Raw genomic sequence first — 11,176 nt, forward strand, 5'->3', positions numbered from 1 at the left:
CAAAGTGTCCATTAGTATACATTGTTTTGGCACCCCTGGGATATTCATATACCTTTTACTTTCTCCATCAGTAAAATTGGAATGATAATATCCCCATGTTTACTTAACAAAATGTCAGGAAAAGAACTAAACTGATTATTTAAGAGCCTTGTTTGAAGTTCATTGATAATAAAAACTTGAGTTCTGGTAGACATATCAGAGGATTCTTGTAGGGGTTTCTCACTTGAGATGTTAGACACATAGGAGCAATTTTTTAGGAGACATTTTAATGAAGATATTTCTTGCCTGGAAAATAATGATAGTAAATTTACAATTTTGAGTAGTTATATATTTGTCTATATATTTTAGAATAATTTTTTTTATTCCACTAGAAAGAAAAGTTCTTATACAGGCAAATATTGTTAAAAAGTAAGCAGAAGAATGATTATAATAAACAGATGAGTAAGCCTGTTTCAGGGTTGAAACAGATTACTTGTTCATCTTAAGGTAAACATCATCTGTGGGGACAGAGCGCCAGAAAGCAGTTTCCAGGCTCTCGGCCTCATGTGGAGAGGTGCTGGCTCAGATACTCAGATAGTGGATGGCCGTCAGCTATGGCTGGTTGGCCATCAGCTGTAGCCATTAAGCCATTGGTCACTGATATAACTGCCGCGGCTACGGAGGGGAGCCGAGGAGAGTAAAGGAGGAGACTGAAGGAAAGTAAGGAGAGTGGAGGAGAGTTGGTCGGTTGGCAGCAAAGCGGACAGCAGGTCGCACGTCGTGTAAACCCAGCCACCAGTGAGACCATAGTGGTATGACTTCCCTACCTCTGGCTCCGTGGATGTTCCTTTTTGGCCTCACCATGTCCTGCATTCTTCTTTTATTTATTTATTTATTTATTTATTTATTTATTTATTTATTTATTTATTATTATTCATATATTTTTTTAAATTTTTTTAAAATTAAATTTATTGGGGTGACAATTGTTAGTAAATTTACATAGATTTCAGGTGTACAATTCTGTATTACATCGTCTATAAATCCCATTGTGTGTTCACCCCCCAGAGTCAGTTCTCCTTCCATCACCATATATTTGATCCCCCTTATCCTCATCTCCCTCCCCCCACCCCCTTTACCCTCTGGTAACCACTAAATTATTGTCTGTGTCTATGAGTTTTTGTTTCTCATTTGTTTGTCTTGTTCTTTTTGGTTTATATACCACATATCAGTGAAATCATAGGGTTCTCTGCTTTTTCTGTCTGACTTATTTCACTTAGCATTATACTCTCAAGATCCATCCATGTTGTCACAAATGCTCCTATGTCATCTTTCCTTAACGCCGAATAGTATTCCATTGTGTATATGTACCACAACTTCTTTATCCATTCATCTATCGAAGGACATTTTGGTTGTTTCCATGTCTTGGCCACCGTAAACAAAGCTGCAATGAACATTGTAGTACACGTGTCTCTATAGAGAAATGCTTTTATATTTTTGGGGTAGATACCCAGGAGAGCGATTGCTGGGTCATATGGTAATTCTATTCGTAATTTCTTGAGGAACCTCCACACTGCCTTCCATAGCGGCTGCACCAGTCTGCATTCCCACCAACAGTGTATGAGAGTTCCTTTTTCTCCACAGCCTCTCCAACACTTGTTACTATTTGTTTTGTTGATGAAAGCCATTCTGACTGGGGTGAGGTGATATCTCATTGTGGTTTTTATTTGCATTTCTCTGATGATTAGCGATGTTGAGCATTTTTTCATATGTCTATTTGCCATTTGTATATCCTCTTTGGAGAAATGTCTCCTCAGTTCCTCTGTCCATTTTTCAATTGGGTTGTTTGTTTTATTGTTGTTGAGTTTCATGAGTTCCTTGTATATTTTGGATATTAGCCCCTTATCAGAGGAACTGTTTGCGAAAATCTTCTCCCATTCAGTTGGTTGCCTCATTATTTTGTCAATAGTTTCTTTTGCTGTGCAGAAACTTTTCAGTTTCATATAATCCCATTCGTTTATTTTAGTTTTTACTTCCATTGCCTTTGGAGTCAGATTCATAAAATGCTCTTTGAACCCAAGGTCCATAAGTTTAGTACCTATGTTTTCTTCAATGCAGTTTATTGTGTCAGGTCTTATGCTTAAGTCTTTGATCCATTTTGAATTAATTTTGGTACATGGTGACAGATAGCAGTCCAGTTTCATTCTTTTGCACGTAGCTATCCAATTCTGCCAGCACCATTTATTGAAGAGGCTGTCTTTCCTCCATTGTATGTTTTTAGCTTCTTTGTCAAAAATTATCTGTCCATATTTATGTGGTTTTATTTCTGGGTTCTCAATTCTATTCCATTAGTCTATGTGTCTGTTTTTCCGCCAATACCAAGCTGTTTTGATTATTGTAGCCCTGTAGTACAAGCAAAAATCAGGGAGTGTGATACCTCCAGTATTGTTCTTTTTTTTTAATATTGCTTTGGCTATTCGGGGTCTTTTGTGGTTCCAAACAAATCTGATGATTTTTTGTTCTATTTCTTTAAAAAATGCCATTGGGATTTTAATGAGGATTGCATTAAATCTGTATATGGCTTTGGGTAATATGGCCATTTTAACTATGTTGATTCTTCCAATCCATGAGCACGGAATGTCTTTCCATTTCTTTGTGTCTTCTTCAATTTCTTTCAAAAATGTCTTATAGTTTTCAGCATATAAATCCTTCACATCCTTGGTTAAGTTTATTCCTAGGTATTTTATTCTTTTTGCTGCAATTGCAAAAGGAATTGTTTTTTCTATCTCTTTTTCTGAGATTTCATTGTTGGTATATAGGAAAGCAATGGACTTTTGATGTCCTGCGTTCTTATGTGGGGAGCAGGAGCAGAGACCCCGCAGGCCACCCCGCCGGATGCCCCGCATGACAAATGGCGCAGTGAGCAGGGTCCCCTGCGTGACATCATCCAACTGGTGTGTTTTTGACTTTACATTTTTATAAATATGATTTTTATTAGGTCATCCAGGATATATCAAGTCTTGCAAAATTGAGTCCTGCCCTATGATTTACAAATCTGAGATCTTGGCCTGGAATTCATAGTTCTCCCTAACGTAGTATTTACAACTTCCTTCAGTTTTCATCTATTTGACATACCTTGAGTTCCTACTAAGTGCCAGGCGCTCAACTAGAAATTGGAGGTACTTAAATGAAAAGGCATCATTTCTACTATTTGAGTGAGGATATATAAATACAAAGCATTCATTACAATTAAGTATTGATTGTTATGGACACATATATAAAACGTAATGGAAGGATAGGAGAAAGATTTCCTAAATAAATGAGTTAGATTATGACTATGGGTCCTTTGCCACTAACTGAATGGATTCTTGTTTTCCCGTTTTCAGAAAGAATAGGAATTTTAACCAATAATATTACATTAAATTCCAGTTTGCATTGTGTATGCATAATTTTTTTGTAACATTACTTTTCAACATTCCTCTTTGAGACAGAATAGGTTAATTGTTTGTTCATACTGCAATAATAAATTAAAAACTTGCTTTGTCTCCTTGCAAGATATTTCTTTTAAAAATGTAGTTCTTCAATTCAATAGGAAGAGGAGGCTGTATTCCAGTGTAAAAGAGTATACCTCTTAAAAATAGAGTTGAATCTAATTTATGCCTAATGTTAAAAAAAAGTCAGTGATTAAATTTACCATAAGTTTTTTTTAACAATCCTTGAGGTAAGAATTATTTTATTTTAGACATTTTCAGTTATTATATTTGATTAGATATTTCTGAGTTGAAAATTTCTGAGAAATTTTCTGATTAGATATTCTGATCTAAGAAAATTCTGATTAGATATTTCTGAGTTATTGGTTCTCAGTTGAACAGGTTTTTGGAATCTACCAAATATGGAAAGACTCACAGGCTAAAAAAGAATAATAATAAAGCTCATTTACATTCACTGAGTGCACCATAATTGCTAGATGTGGTTCTGGTTCTGATGAGTATTTCCAGTTTTGGAGCTAGCATAAATAATGATGCTATGAATATTCTTGTCGCTTGGTGCATATATTTAGTTTTAGGTGATAACACCAAGCGTTTTCCAATTTTTCCTCCCATTTGCAGTACATGAGAGTTCCAGCTGTTCATTATCCTAGCCAACACTTGGTGTTTTAGTGATTCTGATGGGTATTTAGCAGGAGTATCTTATTGTGGTCTTAATTTGCACTTCTGTAGTGACTAATTGAGCATCTTTTCATATATTTATTTATTTATTTATTTATTTATTTATTTATTTATTAAAGATTTTATTGGGGAAGGGGAACAGGACTTTATTGGGGAACAGTGTGTACTTCCAGGACTTTTTTCTAAGTCAAGTTGTTGTCCTTTCAATCTTGAGGGTGCCATTCAGCTTCAAGTTGTTGTTCTTTCAGTCTTAGTTGTGGAGGGCGCAGCTCAGCTCCAGGTCCAGTTGCCGTTACTAGTTTTAGGGGATGCAGCCCACCATCCCTTGCGGGACTCGAGGAATTGAACTGGCAACCTTGTGGTTGAGAGCCCACTGGCCCATGTGGGAATCGAACCGGCAGCCTTCGGAGTTAGGAGCATGGAGCTCTAACCACCTGAGCCACCAGGCCGGCCCCTTATATATTTATTAACTGTTTAGGTATCCTCTTTTGTAAAGTACTCATTGAAGTTTTTAGCCCGCATTTTAAAATTGGGTTATCTGTCCTTTTCTTACAGTTCTTTTTATTTTATATATGAATCCTGTATAAGATATCTTTATTGCAAATATCTTTTCCTGTAATAAGATATACATTTTCATTCTTTTTTTATCAGTAGGTGAAACAATTGTATTTACCTATTGTCTTTAAAACCACAAAGACACTATGTTCTTCATAGAAAATCTTTAGTACAGATAAGTATACTTTCTAGAAAATAATTATATAGACCCTCTAAAAGAAAAATGCATCCCATTACATGGTTTCATTGAAGTTGCTTGGAAAAAACTCACATCTGCATTGATTCCTAAAACATACCATTCCACCATTGCATCTTTTGGTTCCAAGTATAGATTATTATCATCAATACATGTTCCTGCACTCTTGCGTAGTTGGTAATACACATGTACGCTGGTTCCTCACGTAATGCTCCATTGGTGCATTAGCCCTTTCTGCAGGTTCATCAGCAGGTTGAGCAGATTAAGCAACCTTTTTCTGTTGCCTTTCTTCAAGACATTCCAGGAATGGAGACACATCATCATCATCATCGTCATAAATTGTAAACTTCAAGTCTTTACCAACAATTCCAGTGGAAATATTTTTTTGTAGTTAGGTCCTCGTCTGCAAGAAGTGTCTCTTGTAAAGCACGCAGACCATGCTTAACCAGTTCATTCAACTTGTACTTCATAAACTCAGACATATGTCTTTCCAAGTAAGTACAAGGTGATTGAGAACAGGCTCCAATTGACATCACTTTGAATTAGTTATCAGATGAAAGGCTTGGAAAATACAAGGGCCCATATCATCATACCCAGCAACAAGTAATACAACACCATATGGTCTCCTGCCATATCTTTGCATTGATAAGTGGGTCTTGCTTCCAATTAGAGATACAAGACGAGACACAGGCAGAGGTCTGTCAAATACAAATCTGGAATCCAAACTCTCCTGGTGCGTAGAATTACCTAACAGTCTAGCATCAGCAGTAAGTCCCACAATTGAAATGCCAATATGGTTGTCAGCATGGAGAACTTTTTTTCTGAAGAGCTGCACTCCCTGACTGTGCTCTCCTCAGTGTGACCAACACTGCATGGGGTTTTGATTTTATACCAACTGTGGCTGAAAATTGTTTGATAGCTTCCATTGCATATTCAATTTGATGAATCTTGCCCTGAGGGCTCCAAACAGTGGCATCATTGTCATACCATCTGTGAAACATGGTTCTAGTGGGGGCCTGGCTGCCACCACCTTGCATTTTCATTCTTAATGGTACCATTTAATGAAACAAAAGTTCTTTTAATATTACTTATCAATCTTTTCTTTATGGATATTCTTTTTGAGTTGAGTTTAAGAAATATTTGCCTATGCAGGGTCATGAAACAATACTAATATGTTGGGAGGTTTTTTTTCGGTACTTTGATGCTGTCATTCTATTGTCTTTTAGCTTTCATCAGTTCTGTCGAAAGACAGCTGTCAATACCATTGTTCTTGGAAGATGATATGTCTCCTTTTCCTCTGTTGCTCTAAGATTTTCTATTTGTTTCTCATTTTCAGCAGTTTTACTATGATGTGCTTAGATGTTGTTTTATTGGAAGTTATCCTGCTTGGTGTTCATGGAAGATCTGGCATCTGTAGCTTGATGTTTTTCATCAGTTTTGGAAACTTCTCCGTTATCTATTCAAATATGATGTATGCCTTATTCTCTGTCTCCTCTCCTTCTGGAACTCTAATCTCATCTATGATAAACATTTTCATCTTGTCCTATAAGTGTCTTATATTTTTTCATTTTTTTCTTATTTTTAAAGTTTTGTGATACAGTCTGAATACTTTATATTGCCCAATTTTCATCTTCATTATTCCTCTCAATAGTTGTGTCTAGTCTGCATTCAATATCTCTGAGTTCTTAATTTTAGTTACTGTATATTTTAGTTCTCAAATTTCCATTTGATTAAAAAAATAGATTCTATGTGGGCTTTTATTTTTGGATATGTTAAATAATCATAGTTATTTTATAGTTTGTGCTGAAACTCCTGTAGATTTATTTTTTTGCTTTTTCTCTTAGTCTTTGGTCTTTTGTCTTCAAAGTGTCTGTGGTAATTTTTAACTGAATGACAGACATTGTGAATTAAAAATTATAGGAATAAATTTGAGTCTCTGGATGATGCTTTTGCAGCCTGTTAGGCTGCAAACACACAGTGGATTGAGCTAATCTAAGACTGAGCTTAGTCTTTGTGAGAATTGATTTATATCTAGTTTATTCCTGTTTTATTCTGGTTATTCCTAGAATGTACTTCCAATGGAAAGCCAGGAGTGTTTGTTTGGGCCCTTCCATTTGAATGGATCCTAATTTTTTTTTCTCCCAAACTATAAGATAACTGAAAGCAGTAATGCCTCTTGGCTATTGCTTACAAATGGGCAAAGGCCCCAAGTGGATATTCTGCACAAAATATCAGGTTCACTTTTCATCATGTCCATTCTAATCAGGATCTTGGCTCCTTGAGTCTTGGCTGCCTTGATAGTTCTTGGATAGTTTCTGTCTGATTTATTTTTTTATTTTCTATCCAAAGTCTAGAGTTCTCATTGGGAAAGTTGATGTAATACAAAGTAGTCTGCTAAAACTGGAAGTGGAAGTATCTTGTTATTTATTTGTTCAAGAAGTATTTTGAACAAATACTATTTGTACAAAAGTACTATTATTCTAGGTACTACAACGTACAAGGTGCTATTCTAGGTACTATAAGGTGTACAAGGTACTATTATTCTAGGAAGTGGTAGATAATGTGTAAACACTATATAAGGTTACTCTTTTCATAGAGTTCACATTCTAGAGAAACCAGGTAAAATAAAAACAAATAAGATAATTTTAAGTAGTGATAAAGGCTGTGAAGGAAATAAACAGTGTCATGTCTAACAGAGTAGCTGGTTAAGAGAAAAGGCTACTTTAAGATAGTCAAGAAAGTCTTCTCCAAAGAGGTGACATTTGAACTGAGACATGAAAGATGTGAAGAAGCCAGCCAAATGAAAACTAGAAAAATAGAGGAAACATGAAGGCTCTGAGGTGGAGAAGAGGCAAGTGTGACTAGGACCTAGTGGGAGAGGGAACTCATTGTCTAACATGAAATTGAAGAGGTGGTCCAGGTAATAGCTAGTGAACTACATATTCAGGAGGATGGGAAATAAAAATTGGAACTGAAAATGACACTTAAGTTTCAGACTTTAGCTACTAGTTACCATTTATTGAGTTGGAGAACACCAAAGGAGGAACATATTTGGAGAATGAGCATCAAGAGTTGTGTTTCTGACATGTTAAGTTTGAGGTGCCTGTTAGACATCCAAAAGACAGGACAACATGTAAATTTGGGAGTTACAGGCATAAAGATGATATTAAAGCAATGTAAATGGATAAGCTTACCTGAAGAAATATTGTAGAGACAGAAAAAATGAGAACCTACAGCAGGCCCTTGGGGACAATAATGTCTGGGAATTAAACAGAAGAGTATGAGCAGCTAGAGACATAAAAAGAAAACAAGCATCATGTAAGCTAAAAGTGTTCCAGGAAGGAGGAACTGGTCAGCATTTATGAATGCACTCAAAACTAAGATATGGACTAAGATGTGTCCATTGAATTTGACAGTACAGGAAGCACTGGTGACTTTGACAAGAGCAAGTCAGTATCTTAGAATAGTGAGGATAGAAGCCAGACTCAAGTACGAGTATGCATAAGAACAAATGGGGCTAACATTTCTAGCAAAATGAGAACTGAATTAATACACTACTCATCACTCTCTAAACACCTAGACATGCTAAATTCAAATAACAAATTTAAATATATAGAGGCCTCACAAGAAATAAACAGATTCCCAGGTACCACCACCCCCCCCCCAAAAAAAAAGAGAAGAAACTGAAAACTGGAGTAGAAGGTACTCCTACAGGAGCTGACACCAAGGGGAGTGTTCAACTCTTATTTGGAGCTTTTCCTTCGTTTGTGTTGCCAGGCATTTAATTACATTTGGAGAACCAGAATGCATGTAGAGAAGCCTGACAAATATGAGTAAAAAAAATTCTGAGAAACATTTAAAAAGCACATTTTTTTCTCAGGAAAAAGAAGGTTTGAGGGGTGATTTAATTTCCATATGAGGAAGATGATGTTAATCACGTCTCATTTCAGTGACGTATTATAATAAGTAAAATCAGAATGACCTAAAGTACAGGTTTGAAAATTTATTTTGGGACTAAGAACTTTTGAAGATATAATGATATATATTAAAATTTCAAAACGGGAAACTCCCCATGATAGGTCTACATTGTCACCTGTTTGTCCAGGAAGGTAATCTCATGATTCACTCTTTGATTCTGGGAAATGTTAAACACACAGAGCTCTTTCGCAGCACTGTGATTAAGGATTTCAACAAGATTTTGAAAGCTGCTATGGCATAGGAACAACTGGGAGTAGTACAAAGGGTGCAGGAAACATTTCATGAGCATAGGATGACACCATTTTCATACCTACAACTTGTTCTTCCTCAGGAAACATATTTACATGTTTTGGGCTACAGAAAGTGTTAAAAAAAATCAATACACCATTTCTGCTCCTGAATTGTTAAGGCTTTGCATCTTAAACCCCTCGTCTAGAATCTGACATGAAAATGTGTCTGTCACCAACTCAGAGGAGATATCTGGGTCTCTCAGCCAAATCTAAATAAAATCTTAACACATACAAGATAAGTTCACTGTTTTGGAGAGATCATTTTAGCCTAAACATATAAAAAAAATAGCACATAAAACCTGGATCAGTGAAAAATATATGTGGAAAAATAGCCATGTTTTCCAGTAACCACTAAAAGCTTTTTTTTTCTCCCCTAGACTAGTGGACTATCATGATATATGAGGAGGTATTATAGAATTTCAATTTTTATATACATAAAATTATTATTTTTCTTAACAGCTTTATCATTATGGAAGTCAAAATGTCAAAATGAGCTTTCTCATACGTCATACCTGTGTGCTGTTCTTTCAGGGTTAATATCCCATAATGGTATATCGTAATGATTTATTTTTGTCTCCTCGGTCTATTCTTTATAAATCTTTTTCTGTGACTTTCACAACTCTAACATACATGCATGCTCTAGGCTCCATATGAACACTCACAAACTGTTCCATCTACTTACCCTGCCCTCATCAATTCATTATCAAAAAACAAATGAAGACGTTTGACTCTTTGGCATGTTCGTAAGAGCCACAGTGGCAGGTGAGTGCCAGTGCCCAGATCCCTCCTAGAGAGAAGGTTCCTTCTGCCTCACTGGCATGCCCTCCCTGCTTTTCCCAGAAGTGTAAGTGCTGACTGGTGAGCCTGAGCAGAAATAGAAGTTAGAGGTGCTCAGTGTTTAAGAAACCAGTGGAGGGGGACTGCTACCTATCTCTCTGACCTGTATGGAGTGGAAGTGGAAGTTTTAGGCGGTGGGGGTTGAAAATGGGATTTAAGGGGGAAAAGAATATGGGGTGCCTTAATTTAATTCTAGTAATTGCAAGTTTACTATTTGGTGTGCATTCCTCAATCCAGCTCTACACCTCTTTCCTGTCAACAGTGTAGGCTCTGGGGTCAGATTGCTTGTGTTCAAATTCTAATACTTTATCATTATTACTTTTATTTTCCATGCCCTTCAGGCAAGATGAAAACCCACCAAACACTTGTTATTGCCCAGACACCCTCACCCAACCATATTCAAGTTAAAAAACTATATTCAGCACGCTTTCAAAATCCAACAGTGGATCTCTGCCACCACCAGTGTGAAGCCCTGTGGGTTCCCACTTCCTTCCATCTTGTTCAAGCCAGAGTGAAAGGATGATAGGAGAGCAGAAATGCTGGGCCCTAGGGCGGCTGTGAGGAAAGCCATGCTTTCTGAGCCTTAGCGGCAGAGCCTGCCATGTTTCCTCAAGGCATCTTCCCTCTGGTCTTATGATGGCACCGTCTTGACCAGAAGCATGGCCAGCAGTCCTGAAAAGGGGCCAAGACCCTGGTCACCTCTCAACTTCTGAAGGCTGGAGGCAAGTCTCCTCTCAAAGGTGCTTAAAGGATCAGCTTCTCCTGTGGCCAGAGCAGATGTAGGGCCAAGTGGGTCAAGTAGCATCAGCGGCCTAGGAGCCGTAGGGCAGCCTGGCCTTTCCCTGGCCAGCTGGCCCGTGAGGAAAGGTTCAGACTCGGGATTCAGAGGGTGAGCCAAGCCCCAGGAGGCCCTGAAGAGAGGACAGAGCTGTGCCAGGGTTTTTCTCCATCTTGACCAGACCCAGAATGATGGTGGGGAGGGCATTGCTAGGGTCTAGTGGGATCAGAGGCCAGAGAAAAGGGGCCCAGCAGAGCTGCTTGGCTTTATGTTTGGGCCTCGCTCCCCCATCAACTTCTAAATTCTTTAAACTGAAGGAGTGGAGGGGAACTAAAACTTTATAGAGGTGATCCAGTGTATCTGAGTAAAAGACAAGAATGTATGTGAATGCAAGTGT

The 11,176-nt window shown here is 37.4% G+C and overlaps 1 pseudogene across 1 annotated transcript; it reads right to left on the reverse strand.

Moving 5' to 3' along the window:
- Positions 1–5,041: 5,041 nt before the first annotated feature.
- On the reverse strand, positions 5,042–5,897 carry LOC308498549 (proteasome subunit alpha type-1-like; annotated as a pseudogene). Its single transcript has one exon. The product of its transcript is annotated as a proteasome subunit alpha type-1-like (transcript).
- Positions 5,898–11,176: the final 5,279 nt, after the last annotated feature.

This window comes from Rhinolophus hipposideros, assembly GCF_964194185.1.
Source record: "Rhinolophus hipposideros genome assembly, chromosome: 6".
Taxonomy (NCBI): Eukaryota; Metazoa; Chordata; class Mammalia; order Chiroptera; family Rhinolophidae; genus Rhinolophus; species Rhinolophus hipposideros.